Genomic DNA, 20803 nt, shown 5'->3' on the forward strand with positions numbered 1-20803 from the left:
GCCTTTCTTGAAAGAGAAGGTTGCTATTATTTTCTATGAAGTTTCAGGAGCAAATTTTAAAGGTTGAAAAATGTCAGGCTAGAAAACAAAACACATTAACAATCTCAAATAACCATTTATATAGGCAGACTAATTTGTCTATATGTGTGTGTCTTCATTCTTCCCACTGTCTCCCTAATGTTCTCACTTGGTATGATTATGAATGCATTTTCTTTGTCAAATCCTTACAAAACTTCTTTGGATGACTCTGAAAAACTGTTAAATATATTTGCTTAATAAAAGATTTCATTCATTCATTGATTCATAGATTTGTGAATTGAATTGAACTACTTCATGATTGATTGATTCACTCATTCATTACAAAGTTCCAAAGTCAGTGAATATTTCTCTGCAAACTCAAAAAATAATGAACTATTGAAAAAGAATAGATCAAGGCTAGTGTCACTGCAGTTTATTTCAATCAATATAATCTTGTATTCAGACACATCCAGATAACACTAAGCAGGAACTAATATATGACTTTTATGGGAAATGAGATTAAGCTTACCAGCTCTATCTTGCCATAATTAAGGGACTAAGGACAAAAAGGTTGAAATGAGATAGGAATGGTGATAATGCAAATCTATCACTTTGTTGATAACATATAGGTGGTAAGTGTGTTACCTTGAGGATCCTTTTTTCCCTGTAATTTTGATTATGAAAATTCGTGACAATGGTATCTAACCATTGTCTTTTCAAGAAAATTTCTTTTTAAAATAATTATATATTTGACTTTTGGGAAAACATTTTTTAATAATGTTTACCAGTTCAACAAAAGCAAATCTTTTTCTGAACAGCATTTGGGGAAATAAATTGACTTTTTAGAACCTTTGGCAACTCTAGAGCATTTCAATGTAGGGAAAATTTGAGAAAGAACTGTATCCTAAATGCCCAATTAATGAAGGCCCTATAGCTATAGAATCACTGACTCTCCAGATTTCAAAGGGATCTCAGTGTCTAGTATAACTTTGACCTTTACCATATCCCCAAAAGGTCATTCAATCTGCACTTGGAATTTACAAAATAGTACTGCAAAACCACAGAAAGTTCCCTAACTACACTATTTTTTCAAATGTATTTGCAGAAACAATATATATGTATGACCTGGGATCAAGAGTCAGTAAAAGTTTTTTCTTAGATTAACTATAATGGGTCAGGAACCTACTTTGAATAGAGCTATATCACCAACATCCATTTATTGAATATGTCTGTGCAAGGCACAATGTTACAAACTTGGCAGCTTAATTGTACATTGTAAGTGCCAATCAACAAAAACCTGCCATATGTGAGGCACTGTTCTAAGCACTAGGAATCAACGATGGGTGAAATCATTAATGAGAATGGTTAAACCCTTTCTTATTGTTCTTCATCACCAGCAGCAATATAAGTAATATAAAAACAAAAGATTATCTATCTATCTATCTATTGGAAAAGTTAATTAGACTAGATGGTAGATGGGGAAAGAATAACTTGTCTAAGATTATGGTGGAGCTGGGAGAAAAACAGGGATTTCTCACCTCTCAGGCCAATGTTTTTGTATTATACTATATTGACTATGGTATTTGGCTCAGTAAAAATATCCAACCAAATTTGTTTTTGTTAAAGAAAGATGATGCTTTTTTATGTTCTATTTCTGCCATAGAGATTAATGATTTTTTAAGTGCACGGATACCAGCAGTCAAAGGCCCTGATGATAAACTGAATCAGAAAGAATTATAAGGAATGCTTTTGGTTTTCTAGATTTCAAGGCAACATTTTATTTGCAGCTCTTTGCCCTCTTTAGCATAGACATCATCTATGCTTGATACATGTGACAATATCGAAGATGATAAGAAACTGTTTTCACACATTTTAGGTTTTGTGTATTTATCATCTAGAGCCATTTTCTTTATATTAAGGAAAAATTTGTTTTAAATTTACAAATAGTTTTTTTTAATGCCTGAACTCCTCATCCATTATACCAGCCAACAGTTGATTTCTCAGCCAGCTTTCTAAAATAATCTTTCTGTACCAATCCGAGGGATACCAAATAACTTTTTTAAAAAAGAATTGTGGAGCTAATCTGCTGTGAAAGCCTAGTGAATAAACCTTGGCAAAGTTTGTATGCCATTTAAAAGAGGCTTAAATTTCAAATGAAATAAAACTTCCTTCCAGTGTCTCTTTCTTGCAAAATAATTTCTAATCCAGAAGAGCATTTTAATAAGGAATAAAGTATTTGATTTCTCTTCTCTCACAAATAAAAAATAAACATGATAAGAGGAAATCTATGCAGAAATTGCTATGTATTGTCTATAAACAATGCCCCTCTTTAGAATGCATTTTTTTGTTTTTATTTTTGTTTTTTTACTCTAAAGAAAACATAGATTGCATCTGAGTTACAACTGATGATACTAAATGCTAGCTTCCTCACTGTTTGCTCAAGAACACATAATCTTTTTCATATTACAGTGAACTTGTCATAAAAAAATTGTGTACTTTTATCATGTCATCTCTTTGGATCTCATTTACTTCAACTAGATAATCAAGAGGTTGGATTTGATGAATACCAAGGTTCTTTTCTTCTCTCATATTCTATAAGCTTGTGATTATATCAAGGTCAGTAATTTGTTCTTCTACTTTACTTCTTTCAAAATGTATTAACATCTTTATGTAGGCTATTGCTAGCCATCTTGACTTGTGTCTTGCCACTGGACTCTGATGACAAAAGAGAGTGATTTTGTGTATCTCTGTCTCACTTAAATCCAATTCACTCACAAGTCAAGACTTCACTCTCATGATGCCATTGGTTCTCTTTGAGAATAAGGGATGAACAACAACACCTTTATTATCTACAGAGCACTACAATTATACTCCCTTCCTTCCCTGCAAACCTCCAGTTCATTGAGTCCTACTTTGCACAGTGCAAGGCACACCCTCAGCAAATGAATTTGTCAAGAACACATGAATGCTTTTTGTCCCTATTCTTTCACAGGGTCAAATCATATAGCTATCCCTCTTTCAAGTATGCTAGTGTCAAATGCACAGTACCCATTCCCTTCTTTCCTAAGAGAATATTATATTTATCCTACACATTGCTTCTAAATTGGGGAGATTTACCACTGTAAGAAATGAAAATTCTTGGACAAAAAGATATATAAATGAAGAAAATACAAATTGAGTACTGCTGGATTTGGTGAGCATTTTACCTTTAGTACTATTGCAGGTATGATTTTGCCATTCTCTAAAAAACTTTGATGTCTCATCCTAACATGGGAATGGAATTGACCCTGCGTTCTTCAAAGCTGTGCCAACGGAGCACAAATTCACATTGTTTGAGTTCATTAAGGAACTGAGTACCCAACAGCCAAGAATCAATCTAGCTAAGTTCACAGAGGCCAATCATCTGAAAATTGGCAACTGAATTGTGAGGCATTTGGCCACAGCAACTCACAGAATGATGATTTTGGGTTAAGAGATCTTATGTCTATGGTGAGTTAGGGTGCCTGCACTAGCAAAATCACAGATTCTTCCACAAATAAAAAATTTTGCTGTGTGCCCAGGTTTAAACCCATACTGTAATAGACCTTATACAAGCCCTTAATGGCTTTTGTTTTGGATCACTTAAAATTCAAATCATATGCAGGGGGAAAAAAACAACTAGGTGAGTGCTAGAAAGAAACTCTGCTGTATTTTAGTGATACTGTGCAGGACCCAGGTAATAATTATTCTAAAAGGCATTTTATGAATTAGTAAATAAATAACAGCCATACTGTTTTCTGTCATGGAAATTGGCTAGTTCAAGGGAACTAAAATAGACTCACAAAAGCTAGTCTACGATTTGACTCCAGATGGTTCCCTCTTACTTTTTTCAGTCTAGTAAACTCATGATCCAAATTTGAAGAGGAAAAAATAACCCAGCACTTAAATAATAATTGAAATTTGTGCCACAATGAGGAGACAGCTATATGACTCAGTGGATAGAGTACTGGGCCTAGAGACAGGAAGACCTGAGTTAAAATTTGGCTTCAGCCATTTACAAGCTGTGTTACCTTAGGCAAACACTTAACCTCTGTTTGCCTTAAAACATTGGAGAAGGAAATGGCAAACTTCTCTAGTATCTCTGCCAAGAAAACCCATTGGGCAGTATTGGCGTACTATGGTCTATGGAGTCAGGAAGACTATGGAAAAACAACAATTAGAAGTTTATAAAACTAGTACAAACAACAACTTACTTGAACTTCATGATAACTCTGTAAGGTAATTGCTTTTTTCCATCTCCATATTTTAGATGAGTAAACTGAAATTCAGAAAAGTTAGATGACTTGGCCAGGGTCACATAGGTAATAAATGTTTATAGTGAGATTTGAACCGAAGTTTTCCTGACTCTAAGTCCAATGATGTACATGTTAGAGCCATGCTGTGAGCACATAATATAACTTTGTTTGTATAGATTAAAAATGGATAAAAGTTCTGAAGAGAGGTTATTTTTCCCAGCTTTGTCAATTCTTATCCACTTTTCAAATGCTTAGGGAATCACAAAAGTGAAATATAGCCTATCTATAGGGAATAAAATAAGATACATTCAGAAGGTATTAACTGATCATATAGGTGTATCTATTTTCCAAAAAAATAAAGTTATTTTCTCTTTATCATAGAGATGAAGTTTTAAATTAAATTATAGGAATTTAATTGATATTACAAGAAGACAAAGTATTACAATAATAGCAGGTAGGAGGCAACTAGGTGGCTCATTGGAACTGGAGCCTGGTAGACCAGAGTTCAAATGCAACATAAGACACTTACTAGTTGTGCAACCCCAGGCAACTAACTTAATTTCTCTTAGCCTCCGAATTAGAATTCTGTAAAATTGGAATAATAACATGTACTTTTCATGATTGTTATTAGTATGATATATTTGTAAAGAGATTTTGTAAACCTTAAAGTGCCATCTAAGTGTTGGCTATTAACAGCAAGAGACTTTACCTTTCTAAGTTATGGATAAAACTAATAAAAAATAATAAAAAAAAGATATATGTATTTCCTGTGTATACTTTAGTCATAGTCAGAATGTAACTGGGGGGAAAATATTGGTTGTTCTAACTATTCAATAGGAAATTGACTAGGAAATTTTCCCCCTAGTTTCTGGTACATATCTAAGATTATCATCAATTTCTTTTCTAACCTGAGAGACAGGAGGGGAGATGAACTGAAATTTATTTATTCTATTTTTCTTAATAATTTTGATATTTTAAAAAATTAATCCATAACTTTTCCTTTCTCCTAGATTAAGAATGAGCCTTTTGTCATTGTAATTAAAGCTCCTTGGGACCATACAAGTACCTTTCTCTTTTCAACTGCTCCTCTCCCCTATCTACCACGGTCTTCAAAAAGAGATGAACTAAAGAAGGAGGAAGACAGAGCAGAAGGTCATTGAAAATGTATTAGCAACAGAAAAAAAAGCAAGAGAAAGAAATTAAAGGTCAAAGAGGAGACAAACCTATGAGATGGACCACTTAGAAAATCCTAGAGAATCAGCAAATATGCTAATTGAAACAATCAATACCTTCAATAAAGTTTCAAGCTACAAAATAAATCCATAAAAGTTAATAACATTTCTTTATAGCAATAAAAAAAATTCAGGAGGCATTATATGAGAGGGAAGTAACATTTAAAAATAAACCTAAAAAATATTTTGTCTATCTTAGAGTCAATCTACCAAATGATACTTAATAACAGCACAGATATAATTACAAATTCTCATAAAATAAATATATTTAAAGAACTTAAATACCTGGAGGGAAGTTGAAAATTCATGACTGGGCCATCCCAACCAGTATAATCAAAGTGACAATACTACCAAAATTAGAGAAGCAATGGCTTAAAAATTAAACTACTAAAGGGAAGAGTTACAGAGCTAGGCAAAAATAATAATAAATGACACATTTTGTAGCATTGAAAACTAAGCATTTTGACATTCATTTGATCATAATTTTTTTCTCATCAATCCCTTATCTCTTTTAAATCATTATAGAATTTCTTGTTTGTGTTTCGTGCTTTCTTAGAATGCCAAATGATTTCACGTTTCACCTGGCATTGGTTAATTTTTTTTTCTTGTAATATCTGTTAACATACCTCTTAATTTACTTGAGGATTCAGTACTCAGCTTTCTTTCTAGTTTTAGACTCCTCTGTGTTGATTTAACTGTTTGTCCTGAGGTTGGTTTTTTTTTTAATATATACAATTTTCTTTCTTTTGAAATGGTGGTTTTAGCCCTTTTATTCCCCTTGAATTCTTCTGCTCTCTTTCAGACTCAGATTTCTTGACTGATGGCTGTACTCTTCAACTGACCCACAATTCTTCTTCAGCTACCTTCCATCTTGGGAATCCTTTCCATTTACCATATTGAGTCTCTGACCTTAGTATCTTTTTGAGAGGTGGGTAGAAAGAGAAAAGGGAAAGAATTAGGGTTTGTTACATGATTAATATGTGTCAGACACTGTGCTAAGCACTTTACAAATATTATTTCATCTGATCCTTACAACAATTGAGGGAGGTAGATGCTATTATTACCCACATTTTACAGTTGAGAAAATTGAGGCAAACAGAGACATTAATTATCTTGTCCAGGTTCACATAGCTATTAAGTATATGATTTAAATATCTGTATTTAAACTCAAGTCTCTCTGACTCCAAGCCAAGTATTCATTTCTTTCTTCAGGCTAGGGATAGCCATACAAGTTGGCAGATTGCTGCAGTTCCTCCTTCAGCTTTACTTCTTTTTTTTTTTTTCAGTGGTTGGTCTAACACTTTTATTTTAAATTTGAGGAGAGGATAGGGAGGATATGATGGGAAGATTAACTGTAGCCTTGAGAATCTCTAACCTAGTGGCAGTTATACGTAGAGGCAGCATGCTTTTCCTTACATAGTTGGGCAGCTTCAATGCCTGACACTTACTGATAGTAGGGATCAGGTAGTGGGCAAGTTATGCAAACAAGATCTCTTCATCAAGAAGGAATCCCAATATGGTCTCCAGGCACAGAATCATGGATTAATGTGTGTGTAACATCCAGCAACATGGAGGCTGGTGGTGAATGGATTACAAGTGAGACTTTTAACGATAAGTATTCTCTTATATTAATTCTCCAAAATGTTAATGTTGGCTAGGTTCTCTGTCTCTGTCTCTCTCTCTGTCTCTCTGTCTCTCTCTGTCTCTCTCTGTCTCTCTCTCTCTCTCTTTGCCTCTCTCTCTCTGGCTCTCTCTCGTTGTGACATCAACTTTAATTGTTCTATATTTGGCACATAAATCCTTTTGGGAGCAATTTTTGAGAATTAATAGGGTCTGGGGAAAGTGCCTAGTATGCCATCTTGTTAGTCTCATGACTTGAAAGTCAACACTCAATTTTCATTCTCAATTTTCTAATTGAAATATTTAACTTAAGTGAAATTCTATTAGCTTCTATTTATGAATTATTTGTAAATTGGATAAAATCCTTATTCCTATTTAATTAAGAAAAGATCTTGCTTTGAATTATGTCCTGCAGCAAGACCAAATTATAGCCTTCTTTCAGATTATGCAAAGTAACCCCATTTTAGTACCAGTCAACACTGCTGCACTCTGGGAGGCAATGCAGCTTATTCTGTCTAGGAAGTGGAGATATTGATATCAATAAATCATTCATTGAATACTAAATTTTCTGATAGATTCTCTACTATATTTGAATGGATTTTTGTCATAGGAATATAATTTTAAAACGGAAAGCTCATAGAAAAGAATGATTAGAAGTAGCAATATAAGTGCTTTAATTTCAATGGCACAAGCACTCAGGCCTCCAAGAGGTTCGTCATTCATTAGAATTACAATGTGAATTTCTCTTTAGGCCTGGAATGATTTGGGGGCAATATTCATTCTTGCTTGATTCCACAGGAACAAATAAGTTTCTATGGCAAACTGAGAAATATATTTTTTCCTGTTCCTTAATGAACATATACTTGAGGCTTGCATTGCTCTTCTTCACTATAAATTCAATTCAGGATAATTGAAGGGCTAGAAGACTATATTGTTCCTGTACTCCAACTTAATCTCTTGTTATGATCTGGTGCTAATGCAAGAAACCGAGAAGCATTTTTATTTTTGGTGTTGGTATGTGTGAGGGGATTCAAAACAACAAAACAACATAACATTTTCAAACTTTAGTCTAAGAGTAAAAAATAACAATCTGGATTTATATTACTATGTCAATGGTTCCGAATGTTTAACCACTTTTTTTTAGAAGATGAATCTGTTAATTTAGAAAGCATTTGATTACCATATCTTTCAGCTATTTTCTTCATTTTTCAAATACAGTTGGCTCTTGAGATCAAATAAGGTGAATAATGAGTATCTGTTTTGTTTTTCAATGACAGCAGTGAAGCTTCTTGAGTTTATTTGACAATTTGCCCCTCTTCATAGTCTGGGTTTTATGAAGAAAACACATACAGAGAGATGAAATATGAAGTAGGTATGAGGAATGATGCCAAATCCTGGATAGTACGGAAAGATGAGTCATTTAATCTTGGCACTACCATAATTTTCACTGTGACTAAAACTTTATCAATCCAACTCTTTTGAGATTTATTTTCCATTCCTATAGAAATACTTTTAGTGTTCTTCAATGAGTAATGTCAAATGTGTAGATCTTATATTCCAAAAAATATTCAACACAAGCAATCTTGTCATACAAAGTAAATAAAATATTTCTAAGGCATTGTACTGGGAAGCATATCTACTCTAGTCCTTGTCACAAAGCCAAGCTAGCTTTTCCTGAGACTATATTCCATGCAAGCTAGACTAATTTTTCCATTAAAGATATTGGAACTGTCCTTGAGACTTGATCACTTCAGGGGATTAAGGGTCAAGCCATTTAGTCATCTTTTAGGAGGCCTAAGTACAAAGCCAATGCATAAGTTAAGAGCACTTACTTTAACAATGCCATACAACCATGACCACCACAGAGCATAGCAATCTGTGCTCAACTGAAATAATGCTACATTCCTGCTCAATAGCTGTTTCATGCTGTGGTTAAGTATATCTCTGTTGTTTAACTGCTATGTAGTCTACAAGCAATGATTTTTTTTAAAATAATGAACCTGATCCATTTCACCAGCTAGAGTCAAGTGTGGACAAAAACAGGTATACACTAGCATTGACATTCACATCTCTAGTACATAAAATATAAGTTAAGGATAATTTTGAGGGAAATAGTATATATATATATATATATATATATATATATATATATATATATATAATGCAAAGATTTGCTATTGATTCTTCCTTGAAATATATTGTTCCTATTTTTAGTCTTCTTCATTACCATGCTTACTAATCTAGTGGAAAGAAGCATAACAATTTTTGTTTAAATCCAGGCTCAGAGTCACTACATGTATGACTGTAGGAAAGTCAACCCTTTATAGCCTCAGTTTTTTCATTCACAGAAAGATGGTACAGTGGATAGAGTGCTGGGCCTAGAATCAGGAGGACCTGAGATCAAATGTGACCTCAGGTACTTACTAACTGTGTGACCCTGGACAAGTCCCTTAACCCTATTTGCTCCAGTTTCCTGATTTGTAAAATGAGCTGGAGAAGGAAATGGCCAAGTATGGCCAAGTATCTTTGTCAAGAAAATACCAAATAAGTTCATGAAGAATTGGACATGACTGAAAAATGAGATGATAATACTTCTCCTAAATATACTCAGAGGGTTAGTATGAGGAAATCATTTTGTAGATTATAAATCACTATTTAAAAGTTATTATTATAACCACTATAAATCTCCTAATTGGGTGGTTCTCCTGGCATGGAATTAACCCTAGGTTCTCAGAAGTTATGCCAGAAGAGAGAAAGCTTTGGCAATCTTTACCATCTTCAAAATGTTTTGAGCAACATCTTGGTGACAGGATCTTTGTACTATATCAGAACCAGTCAAACTAATCAAGGAGAGTTTCATCCTTAGCAGTCAGGCTTAGAAGTGATGAATTTTGGGGCTGTGGAAAACAAAGAGAAATACAATATGATCATTACTCATGTCTTTCCAATGTCCCTTCCAGTTGTTGACATTGTGGAAGAGAAGGTGGAAGACACTATTAAGGTTCATACTATTTTGAGATTATATAGCATTAATAAAGCATCAATTTAATACTTTGAATATTGGAACTTTGTCCAATGTCTGCCAAGTGGCTATCCTGCTGAAGCAATTAAATCATATTATTATTGGCCTTCTTAACATATCTGAAACAAGAAGATATAAGGAAGTTAAGCCAAAAGGAAGAACAGTTTACAGGTTTTCCAAGGTAGGGCAAATAATTGATTTGATCTAGTTATTTTTATTGTGTGAACAAAGGTAAAAAGAAACATCATTTTGTAGAATACTTGATCATCTGGCAATGCAATACTCATGAACAGAGGCAAAGACTTCTGGGGGTGGAGCCAAGATGGCAGAGTAAAGAACACTGAGGCAAACTCTCCCAACATTCCCCTCCAAACAACTTTAAAATAACACCTCAAATTGAAATCCAGCATGTCAGAGTCAACAAAACGTCAAATTGAGACATTCTTCCAGCCTAACATGAGACAGGTCAGAAAGAAAGATCTATAATGCAGGGGAGGATGCTGGCCTATGGTCTATGTGGATGAAACATCAGTGGAGAAAAAAGTAGCAGTATCTTCAGAAGCTCCCAAGCCAGAGATGATGAATAGACCTCACAAGTATTCAGAAAGAGATTATGGGGTATCCTTGTGCTGGTACTGGATACAGGACTAGATGCTATTTACCAACTCCATTGCCTACACCCACTTCTGGGTCACATTTTAAGGGTAGAGAAGAGTGATTTCAGGAATGGAAGAGCTGAGAGGCAGTATCACTTTGGGCCCCAAAGAATCAGGGATACCAAGGAACAGTATCATTTCTGATCCCCAGGGAAAAGAGGTCCTGAAGAACAGCATCAAATTCAATCCCAAGAGACCAAAGGCCCTTCCTGGCTAAGGACCAGAGTACAGACTAAGATAATGGTAACCACACGTCTCCCCACATCACACCACCTTGGAAGCGCTGAAAACTTCCAAACCCCCAAGTAGTTCTGAAAATAGCAGTGCTTAAAAGTCTGAAGCTTGAGACAGAGCCCTAGGCCAGGAACAGAGACCAACAGTAACGTAAAGTTCCAAATCAAAAAGGAACATGAGTACACAACAAAATAAGAACCAGACCATAAAAAGCTACTATGGTGACAGAGAGGATCAAAACACAAATTCAGAAAAAGATAAGGAAGTCAAAAGAGCTATAAACAAAGCCCTGGGGAGTGGGGCTATGTCAATTAGACATAAGCTCAACAAGAATTCTTAGAAGAAATAAAAATGATTTTCAAAACCAAATGAGTGTCAGAGTAAAAACTAGGTAAAGAAATTAAAGCAAAGGAAGAAAATTATGAAAACACAATTAATAGCTTGTTAAGAGAGCCACAAAAAGTACTGAAGAAAATCAAAGCCTTAAAAAATAGAATTGGCCAAATGGAAAAAGAGAGGTACAAAAACTCACTGATGAAAGTAACTCCTTAACAAGCAGAATTGGTGAAATGAAAAAAAGAAGAGGGGGTAGGAAGCTAACTGAAGAAAATGATTCCTTAAAAATTAGAATTAGGCAAGGAGAACCTAATGGCTCCATGAGACATCAAGATATAATAAAATAATGTCAAAAGAATAAAAAAATAGAAGAAAATGTGAAATATTTCATTGGAAAAACAACTGACCTGGGAAATAGATCAAAAAGAAATAATTTAAGAATTTTTGGACTAACTAAAATTCATGAGGGGGGAGAGAGAGAGAGAGAGAGAGAGAGAGAGAGAGAGAGAGAGAGAGAGAGAAAGAGAGAGAGAGAGAGAGAGAATTGACATCATATTTCAAAAAATTATCAAGGAAAACTGCCCAAATATCTTAGAACCAGAGGGTAAAATAGAAACTGAAAGAAGCCACTGATTACCACCTGAAATAGATCCTAAAATAAAAACTCCCAAATATTTTAGCCAAATTCCAGAACTCCAAGGTCAAAGAGAAAAGATTTCAAGCAGTCAGAAAGAAAATGTTCAAATACGTTGGAACCACTTTCAGGATCACACAAAATTAAGCAGCTACCATGTCAAAGAAGTGGATGTTGGTTCATGACTAGTTTCTTCCAAACTTTTTCCAATTTTCCTCAAATGGTTAGTTCTTACCCCTAAAGCTAGCTCTTTGGGTTTATTAAATACTAGATTACTATGGTAATTTACTTTTGTATATTGTGGAGTCAATTTATTCCACTCATCCACCACTCTATTTCTTGGCCAGTACCAGATTGTTTTGATAATTACTGCTTTGTAATATAGTTTGAAATCTGATACTGTTAGGCTGTCTTCATTCATTTTTTTTTATTGATTCTCTTGATTTTCTTGACCTTTTGTTCTTCCAGATGAATTTTACTATTATGGTTTCTAATTCTATAAAATAATTATTTTTGTAACTTAATTGGTATGGCACTGAATAAGTAAATTAACTTAGGTAGAAATGTCATTTTTTGTGTATGTAAATGCTGATGATTTATGTGATTTTCCTTTATATCCTGAAACATTGCTGAAGTTATTGTTTTAATTAGTTTCTTTTAATCAATTCTCTAAGGTTCTCTAAGTATAACATTATATTATCTGCAAAGAATGATAGTTTTGTTTACTCATTTTCTATTTTTATTCCTTCAATTCCTTTTTCTTGTTTTATGGCTATAGCTAACATTTCTGGTACAATATTGCAATAATTCATTAGTACCCCTACTCTATTCCAAACAGAATCAATCAATTTGAAATGATTCCATAGGGATATTGATTATAAGTTCTACATACATATATCAGGTCCCAGAGCTGTGAACTGCAGATTGTAAGATCACTTACATAATCATTGGAAACTCGCTAGAGGACCTCCTCCCTTGATTTTCCTTGTCATGATGACCAAGCCAAGTGTGGCAGAGGTGACTTAACTACATAGAAAGTCCCCCAATTTATTTTTGTATCTCTGAGCCATTCTCTCCTGTCCAATATGAGCAGATGACCATCTTATGACCATTTAAGCAATGGAGGTGCACCATGCTTTGCCCAACCCATGACCCTACTGATATAGTGTTTTGCTTCTTTTAGCCTATGCATCATATATCAACCAATAGAATCATTCTGTATTTGGTATAATTGTTCTTAAATGTCTAGATATCTAGCCCAATAAAAATAGGGTCCTGGAAGGAGGGGGCATCTCAGATCTTGATTAAGATCTGAGGTTCATTCATTAGAGGGGACCATGGATCCTGTAATAAAGTGCCATTGACTCAGAGCTCTGCCTCAGTCTCTTTTATTGTAAGTTGTACAATGTTAATCCCCACATACTGAATAATAGTAGTGATAATGGAGAAGATTTTTAAAAAGTAGCAGAGTAGGTCAGAAATTCCAGGCTCTCAAGATTTTCCCACAGAAAAGAGATAAAATAGCACTTCAGAGCAAACAAAGGGTGAGTAAAAGTAAATATGAATAGGAGCACTACAGGGGTCCTCCTGGGATAATCCACAAAGATCTGAAGGAAAGTCCCAGGATGAGGTTTGGTGCCTATGAAGAGTAAGCACCCTCAGGTTATGGTCCCATCAAACAACAAGCAGCAAGCTTCTTAAACAACAAATGGCCTGTGGTTAGCTGTGTTAGGAGGCTGCCTCAGCCCCCAGCCACATGAATTTGCACCCCCAGGACAGTGAGGGGAGTTGGGCATCTGAACCAAGGAAGATCAAGGGAACCTCTGCCGACAAGGAACAGCAGACCCAGCTGTGCTGTGGAGAGTGCCTAGGGCAAGAAAGAACCAGCACATGCCTGGTGAGTGCAGAAACAGGGGGCAGGATACCCATATCTCTGGGCATATACAGGAGACTGGAGGTATGGCTTTGTTACCAGGATAGAGAGGAGAACTGAAGATCTGAGGCCAGAGGCACAATCCCCCATACCTCAGGACTAGTGGTAATTACAATAATTAAGCTATTACTACAAAAATTGCACAGGCAAAGGAGAAAGCATCCAACCATAGAAAGTTATTATGGGAATACAGAAGACTGGGGTTCATCTTCAGAGGAGAAATTGAAGTAAAGAAACTCTCTTCTACCTGAAAGAATAACAACAAATGATCATCTGCCCAAAAACAATTTATAGAACTTAAAAAAGACTTTAAAAATCTGAGAGAGATTGAAGAAAAACTAAAAAGGAAAAAAAGAACAATCCAAGAAAACATAAGATTATGAAAAGAAAGTCAACCAATTACAAAAGGAGATCTAGAATCTTAAGGAAGAAAATGATACCTTGAAAATTAGAATGGGGGGAGGGGCAGAGCCCAGATGGCAGAGTAAAAGCAGTGACTTGCTTGAGCTCTCTTCCAAACCCCTCCAAATACATGTAAAAAAAATGGGTCAAAACAAATTCTAGAGCAGTAGAACCTACAAAAAGACAGAGTGAAACAGATCTCCACACCAAGACAGCCTAGAAAGTTGATTGGAAAAGTGTATCACATTGGGTTGGGAGAGAAACACAGTTCAGTATGGGAGCTCAGGCAAAAAGGCCTCAGCAAATCTGGAGCAGGCCTCAGAGGACTGAATCACAAGCAGCTGTGGTGGTTTCCAGACTTCTCAGCCCACAAACACCAAACATAAATTAAAAGGTCAGTGGGAAAAGTCTGTGACTTCCATGAGAGAAAAGCTCAGTCCCAGCCCCAGTCCTGGCACAGCCCAGGGCAGTGGCTGCTTCCAGAGCTTCTGGCCAACAGACTGAGGGGGAATCAAGTGGCAGATCAGAGAGGGATTACAGGGATCTCTTTGCTAGTGCTGATGCAGGATTCTCTTGCTTATGTGCTTGGATCTGGGTCATAGTTCTGAGTGGTGATCCTGGGGCAAGGAGGAGTGTTAGCATTGTGAAGTGTATGCCTTGATAGAGAGGGAATCCTCCTCACAGTTCCAAGGCAGAAAACAGTGCTTGTGGTCACTTATAGACCAGAGCTCAAGCCAGATAAGTAGTAAACCCCTCACCCTTCATCATACCACCTTGGAAGAACTGAAAATTTACAGGTCCCTTGAAGTATCTCTGAAAACAGCTGAACAAAACCCCCAAAGCTTGGGACAGTACATTCTCTACACTGGAAGCAGACCTCTACTTAACAAAGAGTTTAAAACTCAAGTAATTGGCTGGGAATATGAGCAAACTGTGCAAAAAAAGACCACAGAATCTTACTTTGGTAACAAAGAAGATCAAAGCATACAACCAGAAGAAAACAAAGTCAAAGCTCCTACATCCAAAGCCTCCAAGAAAAATATGAATCAGTCCCAGGCCTTGGAAGAGCTCAAAAAGGATTTTGAGAAGCAAGTAAGAGAAGTAGAGGAAAAACTGGGAAGAAAAATGAGAGTTATGCAGGAAAATCATGAAAAACTAATCAACAACTTGCTAATGGAGACCCAAAAAAATACTGAAGAAAATAACACTTTAAAAAATAGCCTAACCCAAATGACAAGAGGACCAAAAAGCCAATGAGAAGAAGAATGCCTTCAAAAGCAGAACCGGCAAAATAGAAAATGAAGTCCAAAAGCTCACTAAAGAAAACACTTCCTTAAAAATTAGAATGGATCAACTGGAAGCTAGTGACTTTATGAGAAATGAAGACACTGTAAAACAAATATAAAAGAATCAAAAAATAGAAGACAATGTGAAATATCTCATTGAAAAAACAACTGACCTAGAAAATGGATCCAGGAGAGATAAAATTAAAAATTATTAGACTATCTCAAAGTCATGATCAAAAAAAGATTCTAGACATCATCTTTCAAGAAATTATCAAGGTGAGGCAGCTAGGTGGCACAGTGGATAGAGCACTGGCCCTGAAGTCAGGAGGACCTGAGTTTAAATCTGGCCTCACATGAAACACTTGACATATACTAGCTGTGTGACCCTGGATAAGTCACTTAACCTCAATTGCCTAAAAATAAAATTAAAAAGAAAAGAAATAATCAAGGAAAACTGTCCCAATATTATGGAACCAGAGGGTAAAATAGAAATAGAAAGAATCCACTGTTCACCTCCTGAAAGAGATCCCCAAAAGAAAACTCCTAGGAATATTATAGCCAAATTCCAGAGTTCCCAGGTCAAGGAGAAAATATTGCAAGCAGCCAGAAAGAAACAATTAAAGTGTTGTAGAAACACAATCAGGATAACACAGGATTTAACAGCTTCTACATTAAAGTACTGAAGGGCATGGAATATAATATTCTGGAGGGCAAAGGAGCAGCCAAGAATCACCTACCCAGCAAATGAGTATAATCCTTCGGGGGAAAAAATAGATATTCAGTGAAATAGAGGACTTTCAAGCATTCTTGATGAAAAGACCAGAGCTGAATAGAAAATTCAACTTTCAAATACAAGACTCAAGAGAAGCATGAAGAGGTAAGCATGAAAGAGAAAGCATAAGAGACTTATTAAAGTTGAACTGTTTACATTCTGACATGGAAAGATGATATTTGTAACTCATGAGACCTTTGTCAGTATTAGGGTAGTTGGAGGGGAAAAAAATTCTATGTATTGCTAGATCAATAGATAGAGGGCACACGGTGAGTTGAAGATGAATGGGTGATATCTGGAGAATAAAATTAAGGTGTGAGAGAGGATTATACTGGGAGAATAAGAAAGGGAGAGGTAGAATAGAGTAAATGATCTCATATAAACCAGACAAGAAAAGGCTTTTATAGTGGAGGGGAAGTGGAGGAAGATGAGAGGAAATGAGTGAATCTTATTATCACTGAATTGGCTTAAGGAGGGAATAACATACACATTCAATTGGGTATGTAAAGTTATCTTACCTTGCAGGAAAATAGGGGGAAAGGGGATAAAAGAACAGAGTGATGATAGAGAGGAGGGCAAATTGGGGGAGTGGGGTAATCAGAAGCAAACTCTTCTGAGGAGGGACAGAGTCAAAAGAGAGAATAGAATAAATGAGGGGCAGGATATAATGAAGGGAAACATAGTGAGTTTTCCACAGCATGGCTACTATGGAAGTGTTTTGAATGACTATACAAGTATAACCTGTATCAAGTTGCTTGCCTTCTCAATGAGGCTACCCTCATTGAGTGGAGAGGGAGGAAGGGAGAAAATTTGGAACCCAGAGTTTTAAAAACAAAAGTTAAAAATTGTTTTCACATGCAACTGGGAAATAAGATATACATGCAATGGAGTGTAGAAATCTATCCTGCCCTACAGGAAAATAGAAAAGGAAGGGGATAAGAGAAGGGGGTGAAGATAGAAGGGAGGGCAGATTAGTGAAAAGAGTATTCAGAATGCATGCTATCTTTGGGTTGGGGGAGGGACAAGATGGGGAGAAAATTTGGAACTCAAACTCTTGTGGAAGTGAATGTTGAAAACTAAAAATAAATAAATTAATGGACAAAAAAAATAGAATTAGACAAGGGGAAGCCAAGGAAGTTACAAGAAATCAAGAAATAATTACACATAATATAAAGAATGAAAAAATAAAAGAGAAAGTGAAACATCTATAAGAAAAACAAATGACATGAAGAACAGATGAAGAAGAGAAAACATAAGAATAATCAGAGTACCTGAAAGCTACGATCAAAAAAAAAGAATCTTGATACAGCAATATAAGAAATAATTAGAGAAAAATTGTCTTGAAGCATTAGAACAAGGGGGGGGAGAGTAGAAATAGAAAAAATTCATTGATCACAACTTGAAAGAGATCCTATGGGGAAAACTCATAATAATATTATAGCCAAATTCTGAAACCCCTGGCTCAAATATTAAGAGCAAGAAGGGAAAAAAAAACTTAAATATGACGGTGCCACAATTAGAATCATACAAGACCTAATAGTGGAGATACTAATGGACTGCAGGTCTTAGAACACTATATATCAAAGAGCAAAAGAACTAGGGTTCCAGGCAAAAAATATTATACCCAGCAAAATTAAGCATAATCCTGAATGAAAAAAAAATGGACATCTGATCAACTGTCAGACTTCCAGAACTTTGTTTAGAAACAAAACAAAACAAAACTGAACACCAAACTTAATAGATTTGATATACAAGAGCCAAGAGAAACATATGGTACATACGAAAGACTGATTACAAGGGATTCAATAAGGACAGGCCATTTATCTTTTAGTTAGGTAAAACATAAAATGTATGTTTAAGATTGTCATCAGCAATTAGGTATTCTGTAAGAAAGATTGGGGTAGACCTGAGTATGATATGACTTTAAAAAGTAATACCATCTAGGAACAGTTAAAAAAGAGTAATTATCTTATGTGAGAGGAAGAACCAACACAGAAGAATTAGATGGGGGAGGAGGGCTAGTAGTTCTGGTAACTACTTTCATGAAGAAAGGGTTCAAGAGGGACATACATACATACGTGTGTGTGTGTGTGTGAGAGAGAGAGAGAGCATAAAAGTCTTCTAAGTTCTAAAGAAGTAAAATGGTAAGGGGATAGAGAGAGGAGAGAGGATAAAGGAGGGATATCTAGAAGGGAGGGTGAGGGAATAGGTTAAAGGGGGTTATATAAGGGTGTATAGATTTATGGGAATGAGAGGAAAGGGGAAGAATTCTTGGAGGGGAGTTAGGGTAAGTAATAGGAGGGCAAGGTAGCAGGTAGCAGTAAACTAGAGGAGTCAGGAGGGATAGAAAATAAGAAATAGAAACAAAAACAAAGATCAGGTGCAGAATTTATTAGAAGATACATATGTATATATATGTATATGTGTATGTATATATCTATTTCTATATCTAAATATATCTTCACTTAATTGTAGCCTTATTGGTTGGGGAAGGAATGGGTAAAAGAACAAAGTCAAAAGTGCACAGCAGAGAACAAAAGAAAACTTACAAGGAAGTACAGAAAAGATAGAGAGCTCTCAACACATGTAGTATTTATCACACAGGCTTTCTTGAAATGAAAATTTATTGCTATATATTTTGAATCCTCCATTACATTCTGATGTGCACATGATATGCTTTGTTTTTTCCTTTTATTACTTGGTATTTAAGCTTCAGTATTTAAGTTTATGATATGTTTCTTTTTCTTTTCTCTATTCTGTGTTTGAGTTCTGGTGTTTGAGTCTAAAATTAAATGAATAAACAAACAAATAAATAAATGAAAACACTGGTGATAATGGACATCCTTGCTTCACCTCTGATCTTATTGGTAAGGCTTCAAGTTTACCTACTACATACAAATAGAAGACTGTGAAATATCTCATTGGAAAAACTTTCTCATTGGAACAACAACTGACCTGGAAAAGAGATCCAGGAGAGATAATTTTAAAATGATTGGACTATCTGAAAGCCATGATCAAAAAAAGAGCCTAGACATTATCTTTCAAGAAATTTTCAAGGAAAACTTCCCTGATATTCTAGAACCAAAGGGTAAAATAGAAATTGAAAGAATCCACCGATCACCTCCTACAAGAGATCCACAAAGGAAAACTCCGAGAAATATTATAGCCAAATTCCAGAGTTTCCAGGTCAAGGAGAAAATATTGCAAGAAGTCAGAAAGAAACAATTCAAGTATTGTGGAAACAATCAGGATAACACAAGATTTAGCAGCTTCTCAAAGACCAGTTAAGGACAATATTGCCAGCTATTGTCAGATATGAGGGAAAAAAGAGAGACACTGTCCAAACATCTCTTGATAGTTTCATAAAAAACTGTTGTGTAGCCAACCACCAGTGATAAAGGTTAGGTGCAGTGGGTGGGGAAGGAGCATCATACTGCACACCTATGTTAACTTTACTTTATAGTACTGTGAATACTTTATTATTGCATTTTAATACATTTTATGACTTGCATAAATGTATTATTTTGTGTATGCATTTGTTATATAGCAAAGTAAAGTGAGTGAATAGGGGCAGATTTGCATTATATAAAAACTCCTTTATGTAGAGGTCAAAGTGACTTGCCTGGGATCACACAGCTAGTAAGTGTCTGAGGCCATATTTGAACTGAGAAAGTCTTCCTGACTTTGACCAGTGCTCTGTCCACTATGCCACCTAGCTGCCCCTCCTTCTGGGTACTTTAAATCCTCAAAGAGGCTTGGAACCTTGGCTTGAATTGTCATCAAACTTAATGGAACATTCTTCTGAGTCTGGTCTTCTATCCACATAATGAAGAGTTTCGCTATCTCTAGAACAGCACTTTCTCATTGTATTGACAGATCAGTAGATTTCATGCAAACCCTGACTTGCTCATTTATCCTGACATCACATTTCACTGTGGTATTCATAGTCTACACCACAAGACTAAGTTCACATACATATCATATTTTCTAATTATTTTCATTTTAATTTAAAAAAATTTAGCAGCTTCTACATTAAGGGATTGGAGGGCTTAGAATATGATGTTCTGGAGATCAAAGTAGTTAGGTTTAAAACCAAGAATCACGTACCCAACAAAACTTAATATAATCCATTGGGGGAAAATGGACATTTAAAGAAATAGGGGACTTCCAAACCTTCCTGATAAAAAGACCAGAGCTCAACAGAAAATTTGATCTTCAAATACAAGACTCAAGAGAGACATAAAAAGGTAAATGGGACAGAAAACAACAACAACATATTATTATTATTATTAATAAGGGCAAACTGTTTACATCCCTACAAGGGAAGATGACACTTGTAACTCTTGAGAACTGAAATGTTAGTACACCATTTTAAAGAGGTATG

Source organism: Vombatus ursinus, unplaced genomic scaffold, assembly GCF_900497805.2.
Source record: "Vombatus ursinus unplaced genomic scaffold, bare-nosed wombat genome assembly UNPS02014798.1, whole genome shotgun sequence".
NCBI lineage: Eukaryota > Metazoa > Chordata > Mammalia > Diprotodontia > Vombatidae > Vombatus > Vombatus ursinus.